The sequence below is a fragment of the Felis catus genome, chromosome B4 (assembly GCF_018350175.1).
Source record: "Felis catus isolate Fca126 chromosome B4, F.catus_Fca126_mat1.0, whole genome shotgun sequence".
NCBI classification, from domain to species: domain Eukaryota; kingdom Metazoa; phylum Chordata; class Mammalia; order Carnivora; family Felidae; genus Felis; species Felis catus.
In genome coordinates, this window is record NC_058374.1 from 20,088,448 (window position 1) to 20,109,510 (window position 21,063).

The 21,063-nt window shown below is 40.5% G+C and overlaps 1 protein-coding gene across 2 annotated transcripts in view; it reads right to left on the reverse strand.

Moving 5' to 3' along the window:
- The window catches only part of NEBL (nebulette), a 364,159-nt gene that overhangs the window by 306,477 nt on the left and 36,619 nt on the right, over window positions 1–21,063 (reverse strand). The window lies entirely within an intron of this gene.

Here is a 21,063-nt window from a genome sequence, read left to right on the forward strand (position 1 = left end):
CGTTGCACAGAGATGCTTCGTTATATACCCTTCCATGACTCAGTTTCTTCCGCTTAAAAAAGTGAAAATTAAAATCAGCTGCTTCACAAAATTGCGAGACATTAATTTTTTTAAGGTTATTTATTTATTTTGAGAGAGAGAGAGAGCACATGAGCAGGGGAGGGGGCAGAGAGAGAGAGAGAGAGAGAGAGAGAGAGATTGAGAGAGAGAAACCCAAGTAGGCTCCACGCTGTCAGTGCAGAACCCAATGCAGGGCTCAAACTCACAAACTGTGAGATCATGGCCTGAGCCAGTATCAAGAGTCGGAGGCTTCACCGACTGAGCCACCCAGGCACCCCAAGAAATTAATTTTTAAAACATATTATAACATCCTTAGCAATGACTAAGCCACGAAGTTATTAAATGTTAATAACACATTTCCTGCCAGTCTTCCTCAGGTGTCCCTTGTAGCAGTTTTCTCATGGGAAGGTTCCATTCTCTCATCCCGACCTTCCACAGAAACATTTTGTGATTTTTTTTTGGAAAAAGTATTAGCCATCAGGAAGTAACTCTAGCAGAGGGAGTGGAGGGAGGGTCAGCTCCTTCATTCATAGCCCGAAACAGAAGAGGGTGGGCCAGTGATGGGGTCGAAGACCCAGCCTGCCCTCCTCCAACCACATCTCCAGTGACACAGCCTCTGTGTCCCTTCCTTGAATTGATGCAAGAAGTGAAGTTCTGGGTGACATGGCCACACCATGAACTTCGTGAACTCTAGTCATCTGTGAGGCTGAACCTCCTGTGATCCTCAGACCCTTCCCTGTATCGAAGACTGCCAGTCACCCCCACGATGTCTGTTCTCTGTTCTTCCAACGTAAGACTTCACGCCCAGCTCACCTGCAGCTCGCTATGGCCAAGAAACAGCTCCGGCCAAAACCATCTGTACAGAGATGTGATGGTTGAAACTGTTACGTTTCTCCTGCCCCCACACCGTCTTGTTGCAGGGAAAGTGGACATGGTGAGAGCCACCATGAAACATCGGGACAAGGCGAGACCGACGGATGGTGGAAAACAAGAATGAGGCGGGTCTCCGATGACCTCACAGAGCTGAGCCACCACATCAGCTCAGACTTGGGTGACAGAGAAACATCCTTCCTTCTTGTTTAAGCTCCTGTTGTTTAGCTTCTCTGACACTTGAAGACCCTCGATAATATGCACTCCAGTAATTCAGAGGCTTTCCCAGGCCTCAGTAGGGTCACGAATGGCAGTATAACAACTCTGTGCCCAAAGGAAACCCCAAAACGTTTTAGAAGTGGAAACTGTAATAAGATCTACCACGTACCGAGGGCATCTTTCCACTAAACCAAGAATGTGAGGCGGTTCTCATCTATAATTCATTCTAGGAAACATCATTCTGTCAACTAACCAGCATATATGTACTAAGGCATCACCGTGTACAAAACACTGTCCCAAACCGGGTGGAAGCCACAAAGGTGGACAGGACTTGGCAGTCTTCCTGGAGCTCATGTTCTCATGGGGGAGTCATGAGATGTAACATTTCAATGAGGCTTAATTACATAGTGTGCGACTACCCTGGACAGATCACTCACTTCTCGGTGATGGCAAAGAGCATCTCTACGGTCTCATCTGCTCTAAATATCTAGGCTTCTACTACCGCAACTGTTAATGTGCTACTTCAGTGTCTCACCAATGCCAGGAGTTAGGGTTCTTTTCACAGCTTTAATGAGGCATAATTGGCACACAATATGAGGCACATGTTGAAAGTGTGCAATTAATGGGCTTTGCCATCCGTATATATACCCATGAAACTATGACCACAATCAAGATAATGAAGATTTCCATCCTCAACAGTTTCCTCAGATTTCTTTGTATTCCATTCCCCCTCCTTCTCCACTAACCCAAACCCAGGGAACCACCAATACGCTTTCTGTCGCTACAGATCATGGTGCCTTTTCTAGAATTGTATGGAAATGGAATCACATGTGAACGTTACTGTGTGTACTGTGTTACTGGGTGTGTTACTGACTAATCCCACTCACTCAGTATAATTACTTTGAGAGTCATCCATGGTGTTGAGCATGTTGACATTTTGTTCCTTTTCGTTGTTGAGTAGTATTACGTTGTATGGATATACCAAAATCAGTTCACATTTATCCATTCACACTGATGGACGTTGGTGTTGTTTCCGGGTTGGGGCTATCAGAAATAAAGCTATAGAGCCATGAACATTCGCGTACAAGTCTTTATACATACACGTTGAACACCTATGCTTTATTTCTCTTGTCTAACTAGAAGTAGAATTGGAGGGATGGTATCCAACTTTTGGGGAAACATTTATAACGGGAATATAACATGGGGAAACATGTTATGCGTTGTAACATGTTACGCATTGTAACAGGAGCACAGTAGTGTATCTGTGGTTTTAATTTACATCTACTTAATGACTAACCATTTGAAAAAAGATGCTTCTCCAACTCTTGTGCCCATTTTTAACGGGCTTCATGAAGTTTTTGTCTTCTTACTGTTGAGTTTTAAGAGTTCCTTATAATTTCAACTATACTTTCATAATAATAATAATAATAACAAAACTAGAGAAAAAGGACTCCTTTATGTATTCTGGGTACAAATCCTTTGTGTGGTAAGTATTTTGCAATATTTTTCCCATTTCACTTTCCTATTGGCACCTTTTGAGGAAAAAAAAAGATTTTAATTTCCATGAGATGCGATGTATCCATTTTTGTATAGTGTCTGCTTTTTGTCCCATATTTTTTCAGTATCTGCCCAACTCATGATCACTAAAACTTTGCTCCACATTTTCTTTTAGAAATTTAATTGTCTTACATTTATGTCTGTGGTCCACTTCAAGTTCATTCTTGTGTGTGGTCTGAGTAAGAGAGGAAGTCTTTTTTTTTTCATGCATATAGCTATACCATTGTTTCAGCCCCATTTGTTGATAGAATGTTCCTTACCCGATTGCGTTAACTCGGCATCTTTATGGAAAATTATTGTGTTTCAAGTCTCCTAATTTCATGCTACTACCACACAGCCTTGATTATTGTAGCTTTACAGTAAGTCCTGAAATCAGGCAACATACGTGTTACAATTTCCTCCTTTTTTTTTTTTCAAGATTATATTTGTAGATCAGCAGTCAAGTTGTGCAAGACAAAAAGGGTGCTGGGATTTCAACTGGGAGAATGATGAATATATCGATCAATTTGGGGAGAACTGACATAATAATACTGAGTCTTCCAATCTATGATCTATCCATTTTTGTAGACCTTAATTAATTTTTCTCGGCAGAATGTTACAGTTTCCAGTGTAGAGGTCTTACCCATTTTTTTGTCCAATTGATCCCAAAGCACTTCATAATTTTCGATGCTGTTGTAAATGGGATTGCTTTTCAAGTTCAAGTTCTAATTGCTCATTGCTAGTACTGTGTATAGAACTATAGTCAAATGTAATCCATATGCAGGATCTTATCTCCTGCCATCCTGTAAAACTCACTTACTAGTTCTAGTAGCTTTTTTTAGATTCTTTAGGATTACCTACAGAGACCATCATATTGTCCATAAATAAGGACAGTCTATCTTTCTTTTCCAATCTATATGCTTTTTATTTCTTTCTCCTGCCTTATTGCATCGACAAATACCTCCAGCACTACCCTGAATAGAAGTTGTGAAAGTGGATATCCTTGCCTTGCCCCCCATCTTAGGGTAAAGCTTTCAGTCTTTCACTGTTACGTGAGAGGTTAGCTTTACAAACGTCTGTCACAAATGCCCCGTATCAGGATGGAGAAGTTCCCTTCTGTTCCTATTTTGCTGAGTTTTCATCAGGAAGGGATGTGAGATATGGCCCAATGCTTTTTCTGTGTCTAGTTAAGATACACATATGCTTTTTCTTTTTTAGTCTGCTAATATGAATAACGATGATTGATGTTTAAATTTTATACCAACCCTGCATTCCTGGGATTAAACCCTTACTTGGCCACGATGCATTATCCCTTTTATGTATTGTTGGATTTGATAGGCTAAAAGTCGGTTAAGAACATTTATATCTGTGTTTATGAAGGATGTTGCTCTGTAATTTTCGTTTCTTATAATTTCTTTGTCTAGTTTTGAAATTAGGATACTACTGACCTCATAACCTCTATCTACCATTTTCTGAGGGTTTATGTAGAATTGCTATTTCTCCCTTAAATACTGGGTAGAATTCACCAATGAAGGAACCTAGGTCTGGAGTTAGCCTTGTGGGAATGTCTTTAAATACAAATTTAATATTTTTTAATAAAAATATGATCACTCAATTTGTCCATTTCTTTTTAAGTGGGGGGTAGGGGGATCTGTGTCATTTCTGGGTCTTTTTCTGTAGATTGTTTTTCTCCTCATTATGGATCACATTTTTCTGCTTCTTTGAATGCCTGGCAATTTCTGATTGGATGCCACACAATGTGAATTTTATTTTGTTGGGGCTGGTGCTTTTTTATTTTCCTTTAAATATGTTTGGTCCATTTAGGGGCTCCTGGGTGGCTCAGCCGGTTAAGCATCCGACTTCAGCACAGGTCATGATCTCGAGGTTCGTGAGTTTGAGCCCCGCGTCGGGCTCTGTGCTGACAGTTCAAAGCCTGGAGCCTGCTTCAGACTCTGTCTCCCTCTCTCTGCCCCTCCCCCGTTTGTTCTCTCTCCCTCTCTCTGAAAAATAAACATTAAAAAAAAATTTTTTTTAATTAAATATGTTTGGCCTTTGTGTTGGATGCAACAAAGTTACTTGGAAATAACCTGATCCTTCCGTGGCTTGTCTTTAAGCTTTGCTAAGCAAGACCAGAACAGTCTTTAGTCTAAGGGCTAATTGTGCCACACAAGTGAGGCAGTGGTCTTCTGAGAACTCCCAATGATACCTGGACGTTAGCGCGTCTTCCCGATCCGGGTGGTGGATTCCACCCGAGCCTTTGCCATGTCTTTCCCTGGCCTCGGGCAGTTTCCTCCCACGCGTTCACGGAAAACCACACAGACCTCGGGGGCTGTCTCTCTGTGTCATTCTCTGCTACCCAGGACCTTGCCACCCTGTGAATTCTAGCGACTGAAGCCTCTTTTAACTGCTTCCTCAACTGAGGGTGACAGCAAGGCTCTACTATGTGTCTGAAAATACAATATGTACTCCAGGCAGTGAGCTGGAGCGATCCCACTTGTTTCCCTCCTCCGAAAGATTACCGTTTTGTGCTCCTTCTACTGGTCTCACGTCTGAAAACTGCTGTTTCGCATATTTTCCCTGGTCATTTTTAGCTGTTTAAGTTGAGAAAGCCAATTCCAGCCCCTTTTACTCTGTCGTCGCCAGAAACATGTCTTATCTCTAAAAACTCTCCGCATCTTCACCGGTTCTCTCCAAGACCAACTTTCGAAAGTCAGTTGACTATACAGCACGGTAGTCAAACGGGCTCTGGAGTCAGACAACATGGGTTCCTGTAGCGACTTTGCCACGACTCTGTGCATGACCTACACAAGTTATTTAACCTCTCTCGGTCCACCTTGCTCATCCGAAAAATGAGAAGCCTATGAGCACATACCTTCCTCATAGGGATTTTGTGAGGTTTAACTGAGAAAACGCACATAAGGCAGCCAATGCCTCTCTTCGCACATAGTAGTTGCTCAGTGGTCATTGTTGTTTAAAATTTTCATCATCATGATCTTCCCAAATGCCAACTGACAACGATCACCACCTCGCGTCACCCTGGCTAATCTAGCAACCTCACACCTATTACCAATGACACCTGTGCCGACCGCGGCTGCACCTGACTTATCTATGCTAGCTGAAGAATCCGGTCAAGTTCAAGAACTGACCAGAACGTCTCCTCCAGCTAATGTGTAAAATTTGCCACTCCCCATTTCCTTCCTTGTCATCATTCTTTCTATGCAATCGTCTCTCAGCCAGGGTCAAAATATCACCATATAATAGATCTTCTGACGCTGCCTCCCTCTGAAGGAGCAAAGCGTTCGTTCTCCGCATTCATTCCAAGTCCTCCATATACATTGACTCCATTTTCTATTTAGTGAAACAATAAAATTCTAAAAGCATATTTAAAAACCTAAATTGAAATTATCACAAGATAACAGCACAGCAAGCAACTCTTAGCTTTTCTCTACTTAATGTTCTCTCGACTTACGTTAAATCTCATTTGCTCTTTTTCCAACCCCTGGGGAAAGATTTTTTCATAAGCGCAACTGGTTAAATGAGCATAAAGAGTGAGCGAAGTTTGTTTCATTGCCGAAAAAGCTAATATTTGTTATATGTATTTAGACACTGCTCTAGATATGCCAAAAGGCAGAACTGTGTTAATCTCTTCTAAATGGAGGCAGCTTTATTTTTCTAAATTACATATGTTATGGAATGACTCTTAATAAAGCCCCTGATCCCAAGTTTGTCTTCCCACAAATGCATATTCCGTACACTGATAAAAGACAACACTGGGTGTTACAATTCAGCACAAGTTACACCCTAAACACAAAGAAACTTGGAGACGTTGTTTTCACAGCTTACAGAGCACTTGCACATACATTATCTCATTAATTCTTACAACAATCCTGTGAGCTGGGGATTCACAACAGGAGAAAGTCAATATTGTGGAAACAAAAGAGAAAGACTGAGATATCCCACAGCAATCATTTCTCTGCTCTAAAATTTCTGAATTCAAGACTCTCTGAATCAAGCTCACGTAACAAATTATGCTGTGAACACTTGTTTTCAATGGGCTGTTACCATCTAACTCTGCTTTATTCAACAGTAATAAAATGCCATTTTCTCATAAACATGAGCTTAACAACTCAACATTTTTCTCCACTACCTCCCCCAAAAACAAAAGTTATTTTCTCCTCAACGTTTTATGCTGAAAATTTCCAATCTCAGAAAGTTTTCAAAAACAGTGCAATGAGTATGTCTTCTACCTAGATTTAAAGATTTTCAGCATTTTGCCATATTTGCTTTATATATGACACAAATGTATGTATGTATGATTTGTATGTATGTATGCATAAGGTAAATACACATCATATATGTGATACAGTGTATTATACTATATTATTATATATTTACTATAAGTTATAGATCACAAATATCATATATAATATTTTATATGACTCACATGAAAGTTAATAGCAAGGAGCGTGACAATTAACTCATAAATACTTCAATATGAGGGGTGCCTGGGTGGCTCAGTCGGTTAAGCGTCCGACTTCAGCTCAGGTCACGATCTCGCGGTCCGTGAGTTCGAGCCCCGCGTCGGGCTCTGGGCTGATGGCTCAGAGCCTGGAGCCTGCTTCCAATTCTGTGTCTCCCTCTCTCTCTGCCCCTCCCCCGTTCATGCTCTGTCTCTCTCTGTCCCCAAAATAAATAAACGTTAAAAAAAAATTAAAAAAAAAATATTTCGATATGAATCTCCTAAGAACAAAGACATTCTTGACATAAGCAAAACTATTTCACTCAGGAAACAACACTGATGTAACATTATTACCTAATACATAGTCCATTTTCAAATATCCCCAAATGACCCAATATATGTCCTTTATAGCTGTTTCCCTGACCTAGGATGCACCCCAAAATCACACACTGCGTTTAGATGTCACATCTCTTTGGCCTCCTCCAACCAAAAAACAGTTCCCCTAGCTCTTTCGATCTATAATGACTGGCATTTCTTTAAGAAAAAAAAAAAAAAAAAAACAAGCCCTCATTTTTAGATTTGTCTGATTGTTTCCTCGTGAGTAGATTTGGGTTAAACATTTGGAGCAGGAATGCTGCATAAGTGACAGGCAGGGATCAAATCAGAAGGTACATGACGTCAATTCGTTCCCCTTTTGGTGATGTTAAATTGCCTGAATATGATCACATGTTTAAGGTATTCTCCACTGTAAAGGTACCTGTTTTCCTTTTAACTGAGTAGCCCAGAGGGTGACACTTCGAGAAAACTCTGTTCCCAACAATCTTTCACTCACTGATTTTAGCATCTATAGATCGTTCTTGCCTGAATCAATTAATTACTATTCATTGCTATGGTTTCTTCTTCCATGCATTCCATTCCATCATTCCTACACTGGTTAGTCGGCACTCTTCATAAGTATTTCGTGATAGCAGAAAACACCTAGGACCACCGACAGGACAACGATGGCACAAGAAGGACAATGCTCCCTCGAGAGGGAGCTCCAGAAGAAAGACACATGCCAGAGAAGTCTGGAGCAAGCACTAGATACATACAATAGAGCTCTGTGTTTGCTGCTGTAAAGATTCTTCTCGATGGTCGAACTGGTTCAAAGGCATTTTTCCACCGAGTAAGCTGTGGATGTTTACCAGGTTCTTTGTTTCAAGATGATGATGGGATACTGGCAAAGGATCTAAGGGAGCCACACTTTTTAAGCTTCAGAGAATAACCTCAAGCTCCCTCTATGAAGTAGAGGGAGAACCTCTTAAAGTATGAGACCGGGAAAATGAAACATGGCTAAAAAACCCAGGAGGTAATTTCTAAAGTATGCCTGGCTCTGAAACGTTTTTTTGTTTTGTTTTGTTTTGTTTTACAGTATAGATCAAGCACCCTGAAATTACACCCTGCTATCTTTTTGTCTTGCATGGCTTCAGTTCAAAGGAAAGGGTATTTCTTCCTATCCCTTTTCTACCTCCCTTACAGAGAGATATCCTGAGCCTTCATAACAATGTAATTTTATAAACTTGGTCCGGCTAATTGTCTGTGGACCACCTTAATGCTGTGATAATGCTATGCCCAGTTCTTCCAAGATTCAGCCCCTACCACTGAGCTCCACGTGACAAAGTCAAAAGAATATTTTAGTTTAATTCAACAGTCACAGCCCACCCCCCCATTCAATAATCGTGGCGCCCCCCCCCCTTGGATGTCATTTGCATTTAACCTCATGCCTTCCAAGGTGACACAGAGAAAGCCAAAATCAATGCATGCCTACTGCCAGTATATTACATAATGGTAGAAATTAATGACTAAATAATCCTCTTATAAATCACGATAAAATGATAAAATCTTTTCAGTTTATTTATTTTGAGAGAGACAGAGAAAGAGAGCAAGAAGAGGAGGGGCAGAGAGAGAGGGAGAGGGAGAAGTCCAAGCCCCGATGCAGGGCTCCATCCCGCAATCTGTGAGATCATGAACTGAGCCAAAACCAAGAGTCAGTTGCTTAACTGACTGAGCCACCCAGGCGCCCCCCAAATCTTAATCTTAGAAGGGGTCATAGAGAGGTAGTCCGATCTCCTACCCAGGGCCAGCCTCCTGTCTTTGGTATCAGAAAGAGTAATGCCATCTCTGCTTAAATACCCCTAGTGAGAGCCTACCACACATGACAGCTCATTCCATTAACCTAAAGCCACACACAAGACAGCCTGGTGATCGTGGAGCTAAGAATCAGTGTATACTGCATGGAAACCTACCAGGATACCAGAAAATACTGTGACAGGAAAATACAAAGTTAATAATAGGCTTCCTGTCGATCCTAAGCTTTTCTAAAACATTTAAAGCAGAATTCTATTGATCAAAATTTGATATACCAACATTAAGCAAGTTAACGGGTAACATATGTTTCAGGCCAAGGAATGCAGGGGTTTCTCTTGCCCTGAAACAGATCTTTATCTGTACCATTAAGTCAAAACTCTATCATCTGTGTCTTCCATCAGAGTCTCGAGAACATCACTTTCTTTCCTTTTGTCCATTTGCTCTGCACATTGGGGCTCGCTTGGTTAGAAATATCTTCTATTCTCTTGACCTACTCACAGTTCAGAATAGAGTGCTCGTGGCAACTGATGAACACAAGGAAATATGGATATACAGAAACAGTCAATGATTCTGAGCCTTGGTGATTAGAACAACAGTGCAGAAGAAGGAAAAGGAAATCAATCTGGTTGGCTTTAACAATACGAAGTTTGAGGTGATGGAAAAATGCTCAGTGTCCAGGCATGACATCCAAAACAGGTATCGACGTGTATCATCAGCAGACACAGCAGTTGAAAATACGACACAGATGGATTTCCTAAGGAAAAGACAAGTGAAGAAGAGAGCAGCAGGAAAGACAAACCCCTCCAGCAATTCTGCCTTTTATATTGCCTTTTTGGATCTTCGGATTTTTCCGCAATGAATACTCTTATCTTTCCAATGTAACATAATTTCTGTAACGTCAGGAATCCAGTCTCACATACCTACTACGGTTACTACAGTCATAGACGATACTTCGATAACATAACTTTGGCTGGTCTGGTAGCAACCCAGAAAGACACATGAAAAAGCTAGCAGCAGGACCTCACCAATGCATAAGAAGCTCCCTGGACAATGAGGCCCACCTCTACTGGGTACTCTGGAGTGTCATTTATAATGCCTCTTTGAGACCAAAATCATAGGATGTGCTATATTAAATTCATGTATATATATTCAGTGAAAACTATGAAAACCCACCATGTGCTAGGATGTACCTTTTGGGAAACATAAAGCTAAATCAGACAAGGTCTTCATGCTTATAGATCTTACAGAATTATAATCCTCTTCCGTAAAGTCAAAGACAAATTTGTACCTTGGATCACGTTAGGGTAGTACACTGTATTTGCTAATACAAGTGCTTGCAACTTTATAGTTTTCTTCTGACTTGGCAAATAGTCTAAACTACCAAAGCCAGCAATGATATGGTGTGAATATACCTGCTGCTTACTTCCTATCTGTAGATAAAACTTCATAGTCTCACAGTTCTCTAGCCTCAGTTTCATTCATACACTGAAATCACTAGCAAAAAGCTAAGTCTCTTGTGTGCCTAAGACCTCAGTTCAAACCATCCTGGCCTTCCCAGTGGCCCATCAATCCTCACCGGACGGTCCTTCTCTCTGGCCCTACCAGTGCCATTATTTGTGCCTAATGTGCTTCTTCTCCTCACCTCACCAGCCCCCACCCAAATTGCCCAAATTCTTCTTCCTCTTGGTGTGGCATCTCCAACTCATCTACTCTACAGTCTCCCTGTCTGAGTTCATGTAATATATATCTAGCTAGCCTCAACCAATTCAACATTTAGGTTCAAGTTTCCTCGTGTTATTCAATAAATGTTTCATATAAGTTCTTTTTCTGTTTCTTTACTGGAGTATAACAGTAAGCTCTTTGAGGGAAATTGCTGTGTGTGTGTGTGTGTTCACTAGCACCATTTTATAATGTTTTTTAAATGTTCATTCATTTTTGAGAGATAGAGAGAGGGACAGAGACAGAGCATGAGCCAGGGAGGGGCAGAGAGAGGGAGACACAGAATCTGAAGCAGGCTCTAGGCTCTGAGCTGTCAGCACAGGGCCCAACACGGGTCTCGAACTCACGAACCACGAGATCATGACCTGAGCTGAAGTCAGATGCTCAACCAAACCACCCAGGTACCCCTCACTAGCACCATTTTATACAATTTTGTGCACAGAAGATGGAAAATATATGCAAATGGATGAAATACTTCTTGGTATTTATAGAATTCCATATAATACCTTCCACATTTGTCACCTAGATAAATGCTTTTAGATCATAATACTGCTTACTAGGCCACCATAAATTCATTCTATTCATAACCCAACTCTTCAGAGAAGGTTCTATTTTGCTGAAGGATGAAAACAGGGGTAAATCTTGTAACATATTGATATAACTATTATCATTACTGCATTACTGTCCTTTACAATTTAAGGCAACATCACTAACAACAATTAGAGAAAAGACCAATGAATTATGAGTTATTAGTACAGGGATAAAAAGAATTCTAATACCAAAGGTATTGAAGCTAATAATACCTTGCCCTTCAGTTGCTAATCTATAATAATCAGACCAGGGCCCTTTCTCCTGGTTCACACAGAGTGTGATGTTTCTTCCTGAGAAGCCACAAGACCCTTCTAGCAATAAAACCACCGCATTAACTTCATTAGGACCACTCTTAAAATTAGGCAAATCCACCACCCACTTATATTAGGATTCAAAGTTTCAAACAGGATAGGGAATACAGAGTTTGGAGAAGAGTAATAAAAATGATCAGAAATTGGCCAAAAGAAATAAAAACAGCACTGCCCTGAATCAGTCTGCACCGAAGTCCAAGTAGAGAGGAGAAGCTAGGGAAAGGCAGGGCAAAGACACCACAAAGGAAACTTGGCCCCCAAACAAGCCAGAAGACTTACAGCCACTGTGGAAAACAGTATGGAAGTTCCTCAAAAAGTTAAAAATAGAAATACCATATGAGCCAGTAATTCCACGACTGGGTATTTACCAAAAAATACAAAAACACTAATTCAAAGGGGTATATGCGCCCCTATGTTTATTGCAGCATTATTTACAATAGGCAAAGTACGGAAGCAGCCCAAGTGTCCATCAACAGATGAATGGATAAAGAATGTGCGGTATATGGATACAATGGAATACTACTCAGCCATTAAAAAAAATGAAATCTTGCCATTGGCAATGACATGGATGGAGCTTGAGAGTATAATGCTAGCGAAATAAGTCCAAGAAAGACAAATACCATCCGATTTCACTCACATGTGGAATTTAAGAAAGGAAACAAATGAGGAGAGGAAAAAGAGAGAGAGACAAGCCACAAAACACACTCTTAACTGTAGAGAACAAATTGATGGTGACCCAAGGGGAGGGCAGGGGTGAAACAGGTGATGGGGATTAAGGAGGGCACCTGTCATGATGAGCACTAGGTGATGGATGCACGTGCTGAGTCACTATTTGTACACCTGACACTAATATAACACTGTATGTTAATTATACTGGCTCGTGTCAGGGAGGTAGAGACACTCATTGAAAACAACTGTGACGTCCCCGATTTCTATAATTAATGCGATCTTCAGGTCTGTGGAAGCTTACACACACACGGCCACTGCATGCATGCATGAGGCTAAAGCTTTATCTGCTCGTCAACAAAGGGTCCCATCAGACTGAAATAAAACCAGGAGCTCTTTTTATATCGGACTCCTATTAAAGGGGTGCTTTGTGGTTTTAAAGTCTTGCAAACGACTTTAAATTCAGAAGGCACTTAGGGTGGGAAAAAAGGAACGGTCGAGGATGGGGCGATTAATGAACTGGGCCGTCGGAGGCCTCACTTGAAATTATCTAACATCACCCTTGCCTTTTTCCTGCAAGATAAAGCCTCAAAGGAGGGAGAACACACAGGTGGAAGCAGTGGAAACTGCCAGGGTAGGAAAACAAAGGTAGGTCTGCCAAATGCGAATGAATTTAGAGAGAATGTAAGGTTTTTTTTTTCCTTGGCCATCAAAAATAGTTTGGAGGGTCTGTGCCAAAATCAGAAATAAAAGCATGCTCTTTTCCCCCTGCACCCTACAGAGTTGCCTTTGAAGTCACATGTGCTCCACAGGACACAGACAGAAACAAAACTCAGGCCCTTCTTAAATTTTATTATATACGGTTCACTGTAAGACAGTGTCCTTCAAGCATTCATAAAAAGTCATTTTCGGCTCCTTCTTCTCAGATACGGTAAGCTTTTGTCGCATGCCCTGGAATTTAAATCCATGCTTCCCTCTGGTTATACCTTCTGGTCCCAGGGACAGCCTCGGGGACTTGGCCCAGTCGCCTGGATCTGGCTCAGGCGCTGCCTGGATGGATGGGCTCCAGCTCCCGGCTTGTAGGGACTGGGGCGGGCTCTCTACGGCCACCTGGCAAGGCTTGGCCAGCTTTGCAGCCTTCTGGACTTCCCTGAACAGCTCACTGGGGGGCCCTCAGCCCTTCCTCGCTCCCTTTCCCAGGGCTAAGGGATGAACAGCCGCTCTCCATTCTTCCTGCCCGATGCCCCATATAGAAGGTGAGAAAAATATCACAATGGGAGTAATAACAACCATATTGCTGGTATATTTCCAAGCCAATCTATCTTCAAACTAAGGGACTTTCTTGGTAAACCTCATTACAGCCTCAAGTACAGAGAAATGCTGATATCATTTGTTTCGTTTTGTCTTCTACCTAGATACTGAGCTTAGGGTCTGGAAGCGTCCTGAGCCAGTGTCACATAAGCGGGAGCTAAAAGATCAAAGGGAGAGAAACAAAAACCTTTCATATCTTCCAATGCATTAATTCACTCACTGTGTGCCCTCTACAGAGGAAGAAAACAGAGTATTTCCAGCATAAGAGATATTTACTGCAGAGCATTAGAGTACAGCCTCTTTTCTCTGGAAGGTAAGCTAGAACTAAAAGGAATCTTAAAGACCAACTAATCCAATTACTTAAAGAGGTGGAAACTGCTGTGCAGAAGTTAATGACTCACACTAATAGGGTGACACACAAGCCAATTAGAGGGAGCTTCCACTGGCCAAAGACGACACAAGACGAATATCAAAAAGAATGACAGCAACTGATTCAAATACATCAAATCTATAAAGCCTGGGGGTCAGTAATGACTTGACGAGATGTCCTTCCACCTCCACCCGCAAAATAGTAGACAGCAGTTTACTGGTAACCGCCAGCACAAGTTGCTACAGCCCCAATTATCACGCTGACAATTGATAAGTAAAAGGCAAAGACGAAAATGTATCCTGCTTTTTCTCGTCAAGCTATATTTCAGGATAACCAAATAACTGATGGTGGAAATCTTACCCATATGAAAGGTTCCCAACTAATACAGGCAGAGATAATGACGGAATTAGAAAGTTTCCATTTTGCAACTCCCAGGTAAGTTGTTGCAAAAACCGTTAAGTAAGCGGCGGATGAGGTACTTACAAAGGATGCATCAAGCACGCGGCTAAATCTTCTGCTCAATCTTAACAGCACTGAAATGGGTGCGTCAGACATCACGCCCCTCCTAATGTGATGCAATGGGAAATACACAGCACTACCTACCAAGTGCTCGTGCCAGAAAACAAAAATGATAGCAATAATAAACCAGAATTTAAGCAGATCTCTTGTTCTAACTATGAGTTTACAAGAAATATGGGGACAGAGGCACAAGTTAAATGATGCTACACAAAAGCAATTAGGCAAACCAAAGTTGTGGGACGTTCTACAGTGTAAATGATCTGGTTTCCCCAGCCAATAAAAGGAATGAAGGTGGAAGGGGACAATTATAAATGTAAAAATACTTACTAGAAAAAAACAGCCATATCAATGGATGTACCTTGTTTGACTCCTAATTTGACCAGCTATTTAAAAAAAAAACAAACTTGGGGCGCTTAGGTGGTTCAGTCGGTTAAGCGTCCGACTCTTGATTTCGGGTCATGTCATGATCTCACGGTTCGTGAGTTCGAGCCCCGTGTCGGGCTCTGACAGCTCAGAGCCTAGAGCCTGCTTCAGATTCTGTGTCTCCTTCTCTCTCTGCTCCTCCCCCTGCTCATGCTCTGTCTTTCTCTCTCTCTCAAACATAAATAAACATTAAAAAAATTAAAAAAAAAAAAAAAAAAAAAAAACCTTGCTAGGGGCACCTGGGTGGCTCGGTCAGTTAAGCGCCTGACTCTTGATTTCAGCTCAGGTCATGTTCTCATGGTTGTGAGACCGAGCCCCAAATCAGGCTCTGTGCTAAGCATGAAGCCTGTTTGGGATTCTCTCTCTCCCTCTCTCTCTCTGCCCTCCCCCACTTGTGCGCACATGTGTGCTCTCTGTCTCAAAATAAATAAACATTTTCAACAAATAAAAAAATAATAAAGTAAAATTTAAAAACAACCTTGTTAGGGGCGCCTGAGTGGCTCAGTCAGTTAAGGGTCCAACCTCGGCTCAAGTCATGATCTCACGGTTCGTGAGTTCGAGCCCTGCATCGGGCTCTGTGCTGACAGCTCAGAGCCTGGAGCTTGCTTCCGATTCTGTGTTTCCCTCTCTCTCTGCCCCTCCCCTGCTCATGCTCAGTCTCTCTAAAATGATAAACATTTAAAAAATGAATAAATAAATAAATAAATAAATATACATAAAAACAACCTTGTTAAAGAATGAAATGTTACTATGGACTGGTGTCACAGGATGCAGAGGATTCTAAATTTGGGGCAACATTTATGTTGTAGTTTTACATAAAATAAGGGTGCTTTGTTAATTAGAGATGCATACTAAAATAATTTGGCATAAAGTTAAAAAAAAAAAAATAGAAGAAGTCAGTGACTCAGTCAGGACTCGGACCTGCTCTTAGGGTACCCAGCACATGCTCTCTACCTTATAACCAAATTCAAAGGATATACAACTAGTAACCTCTTTTTAAGTTCTTGAACAAAACCAACAGCCAACCATCATTTGTGTCCTCTCTTCCCTCCATTAATAAGAAACTATGTTTGAACACCACAGATGAGCCACATTTTCTCCATCTGGAAACAAAAACCTAAAACATGTAAACACAATTACCCAGTAATCTTACAGATTACGGTAATTGCTGCGGGGTTTTGCACATTAAATCAGCTCACCTTTTGGGTGTCAGCTGAGGAGGAAGAAGCTCCCTACACCAAACATCCCATGACATCCCAAGAGATGCTGAGATTGCTTCAAATTGCTAAGTACATTTGCCATTTGGAAGAAATAATGCGCTGCACACATAGTCCTCGGCTGCTTTATCAGATAAAATTTAGTCTTTAAACCAAATCCTAGGAGACGGAACGTAGGACAGCTAAGAATCAATGAGAATGAAGGGGGATAAAATGAGAGTAATTAATTACTAGGAACATAAAAAGAATGAGTATCCGGAAAAGAAAGTTCAGAATGGAAATGGGGCAGCAAAAACACAGTGTGGGGGAGACAGAAGAACACCACCAACACATTTTCAAGTCTCAATTTAGCCCAAGATTGTTTAAAAAGAATTTTTTTTAGGTGTGACCAAAGTGAGAATGTACAGAAAGTACAGAACATAACACTGGGGCAGAAAAAAAATGGTCCTCTTTGTTGCAGCATTATTTACAACAGCCAAGACAGAGAAACCACCTAATTGTCCATCGAGGGATGAATGGATAAAGAAAATGTGAACATGCACATACATTTAATGGGATATTATTCAGCCCTTTAAAAAAAAAAAATTCTGCCTGGGAAGGAAAACTAGTGCAGCCACTCTGGAAAACAGTATGGAGGTTCCTCAAACAATTAAAAATAGAACTACCCTACGACCCAGCAATGGCACTACTAAGTATTTATCCAAGGGATACACGTATGCTGTTTCAAAGGGGCACATGCACCCCAATGGTTATAGCAGCACTATCGACAACAGCCAAAGTATGGAAAGAGCCCAAATGTCCATTAACGGATGAATGGATAAAAAAGATATGGTATATATATATATATATATATATATATATATATATATATATATATATACAATGGAGTATTACTCGGCAATCAAGAAGGAAATCTTGCCATTTGCAACTACGTGGATAGAACTGGAGGGTATTATGTTAAGTGAAATTAGTCAGAGAAAGACAAATATCATATGGCTTCACTCACATGAGACTTTAAGATATAAAACAGAGGAACATAAGGGAAGGGAAGCAAAAATAATATAAAAACAGGGAGGGGGACAAAACAGAAGAGTCTCTTAAATATAGAGAATGAACAGAGGGTTGCTGGAGGAGTTGTGGGAGGGGGGATGGGCTAAATGGGTAAGGGGCATTAAGGAATCTACTGCTGAAATCATTGCTGCACTATATCCTAACTAATTTGGATGTAAATTTTTCAAAAATAAATATATAACTAAAAAAGAATAATAAAATTAAAAATTAAAAAATCCTGCCATTTGCAATGGCATGGATGGACCTTGAGGACATTATGCCAAGTGAAATAAATCAGAAAGCCAACACCACATGATCTCACTTACATGTGGAATCTGAAAAAAACTGAACTCACGGATACAGAGAACAGATTGGTGGTTGCCAGAGGCAAGGATAAGGAGAGGTTGAAAGGGGTGAACGGGGGCCAAAAGGTACAAACGTCCCGTCATAGGTAAGTCAGTTCTGGGGATGTCATAGATATCCCCAGATGTATATGTAACCTACATATACATGATGTATATGTAACCTACATATACATGATGTATATGTAACCTACATATACATGATATGTATGTTACATGCATATACATGATGTATATGTAACCTACATATACATGATGTGTATGTTACATGCATATACATGATGTGTATGTAACATACATATACATGATGTGTGTGTAACATGCATATACATGATGTGTGTGTAACATGTATATACATGATGTATATGTAACATGTATATACATGATGTATATGTAACATACATCAAACATACTATTTCATATATTTAGAAAGTTACTTTGAGAGTAAATCTTAAAAGTTCTCATCACAAGAAAAAAAGGTGAAACTCTGTGTGGTGATGGAAGTGAACTAAACTTACAGACGTGATCATTTTGCAATACATACTTATACGCAATCATCACGTTGTACATCTGAAGGTAATACAATGTTATATGTTAGCTCTATCTTAATTTTTTAAAAAAAAGGACATGCTGGGATTAAAATGGACAGTGTGCTAAGAGCCCACTATCAGACTAAAGATTATGACAGTGTGCTGCATCCAAGGTCTCAGGGGGCTATACTTTACTCACTATGAGGATTCTCTCTGTCAAAATAAATAAATAAGCAGAAGTAGCAAAACCAAATTAAAAAAAAAAAAAAAACCCAGCCAGAAAAAAAGCACAGCACAGCACAAAATTAATAAAGGCAGTGTGGAGAGGGTCAACATTGCGAAATGTTGTTTTGTAATACATTTGGAACCTCTGGAGTGTTTCACAGGTCATAACACTGAACGCTGACCTCAAGATTGAAACAGAAGCACCGTCGTTTTTTTCTCCCCCCTGAACTACTCATTTCTTCTAACTGCTGAGTTTGAGAGAGGGAGAGAAGAAAAAGAGAGGGAAAAAAAGAAAAAAGGGAAGCTCATTTGATGAGGATCTGGATCCCAGTTTCTCTTAGTTCTGGTCCTCAAAATGAAGTTAGTAACATTTCCAGCTGTTGCATTTTTTTGAATGGTCAATTAACTTTGTTTTCTGCTTTTCCAGAAGAACAGATACAGCTTTCTTTTTCGTTTATGTGTTTTTTTAGTAAGTATGTATGTTTATATAGGAAGGGAATTCTGATACCATAAAATCCACCTTTTTAAAGTATGCAATTCAGGGTTTTTTAGTATAATCTCAAAGTTGTACAACCATCCCCACTATATAATTCCAGAATGTTTCATCACCCCAAAAAGAAACCCTGTTGTCATCAGCAGTCACTCTCCATTCTCCCCTCTTCCCCGAGCCTAACCTGTCTCTATGGATTTGCCTGTCCTGGAGATTTCATACAAATGCAATCACAGTATGTCACCTTTGGTGTCTGGTTTCTTTCATTTAGCTTGTTTTCAAGGTTTCTCATGTTACGTCGTGTTTTAGTACTTCATTCCTTTTTCGGACTAAATGATGTTCTAGCGTATAGATACACGCCATTTTGTTTATTAATTCATCAGTTGGTGGACATTTCCACTTTCTAATGGATGCACTTTTTTGATGGGCTGTTTCCACTTTTTGGCTGTTGTGAATAACGTTGCTACGAACATTCATGTACGAGTTTTTTTTGTGCAGTCTTATGTTTTCAATTCTCTTGGGTGTATGCCAATCAGCAGGATTGCTGGGTCATACGGTAAGTCTAGGTTTAACTTCTTAAGGAACTGCCAAACTGTTTTCCAAAGAAGCTGCACACTTTCCATTCCCACCAGAATGTATGAGTGTTCTGATTTCTCCACATCCTCACCAACACTTGTTATTGTCCACATTTCTGACTTTGTACACTCCAGTGGGTGTAGAGTGGCATTTCATTGTGGTTTCGATGTGTATTTCCTTAAAGACAAAGCCTCTTTTCATATGCTTATTGAGCCATTATATATCTGCCTTGGAGAAATGTCTATTCAAGTCTTTTCATTTTTAATTGGCTAACCTTTTTATTATTGAATTATAACAGTTCTTTATGTCCAATTTTTTCAGATATATGATTTACAAATATTTCCTCACATTCTTGGAGTTTTCTTCTCGCTTTCTTGAGAATGCCCTTTAAAACACAAATTGGGGGGATGCCTGAGTGGCTCAGTCAGTTAGGCATCTGACTCTTGATTTCAGCTCAGGTCATGATTTCACGATTCATGAGTCTGAGCCCCGCGTCAGGCTCTGCGTTGCCAGTACAGAACCTGCTTGGGATTCCCTCTCTCTCCCTCTGTCTCTGCCCCTCCCCTGTTTGTGCTCTCTCTTGCTCCCCCAAAATAAATAAACTTAAAAGAAAATAAAAGCACAAATTTTGACAGAGTCCAATTTATTGTGTTGTGGCTATTGCTTAGGGCTTTTGGTCTCATCAGTTATGCTACCATCTAATCCAAGGTCACAAAGATTTATGCCTGTTTTTTTCTAACAGTCTTATAACTTTAGCTCTTACATTTAAGTCTTTGATCCATTTCGAGTTAATATTTTTATATGATAGCAGCCCTTTCAACAACAGGCAAATTACGGAAAGAGCCTAAATGCCCATCAACTGATGAATGGATAAAGAAGATGTGGCTTATATATACAAGGGAATACTACTTGGCAGTGAGAAAAAATGAAATCTGGCCTTTGGAGCAACGTGGATGGAACTGGAAGGTATTATGCTAAGTGAAATAAGTCAGTCAGAGGACAGATATCATATGTTTTCACTCATATGTGGATCTTGAGAAACTGAACAGAAGACCACAGGGGAGAAGGGAAGGGGAAAAAAAAAAATAGTTACAGAGAGGGAGGGAGGCAAACCATAAGAGACTCTTAAATACAGAGAACAAAGTGAGGGGGGATGAGGGGGTGGGGAAAATGGGTGATGCACATTGAGGAGGGCACTTGTTGGGACGAGCACTGGGTGCTGTATGGAAGCCAATGTGACAATAAATTATATTCATAAGAAAAAATTTTTAATAAATTTCAAAAAAATAAAAAAATATTTTTATATGAAATGAGGTAGGAGTCCTTCATTCCCTCGCCAGCTGTTTTTTCCGTGACACCTTCAGTCTGTTTGTACGGCTCTAGTCCTCACATCATCCGCCCCAGGACAAGTCACAGCTTCACGGTAAGAGAA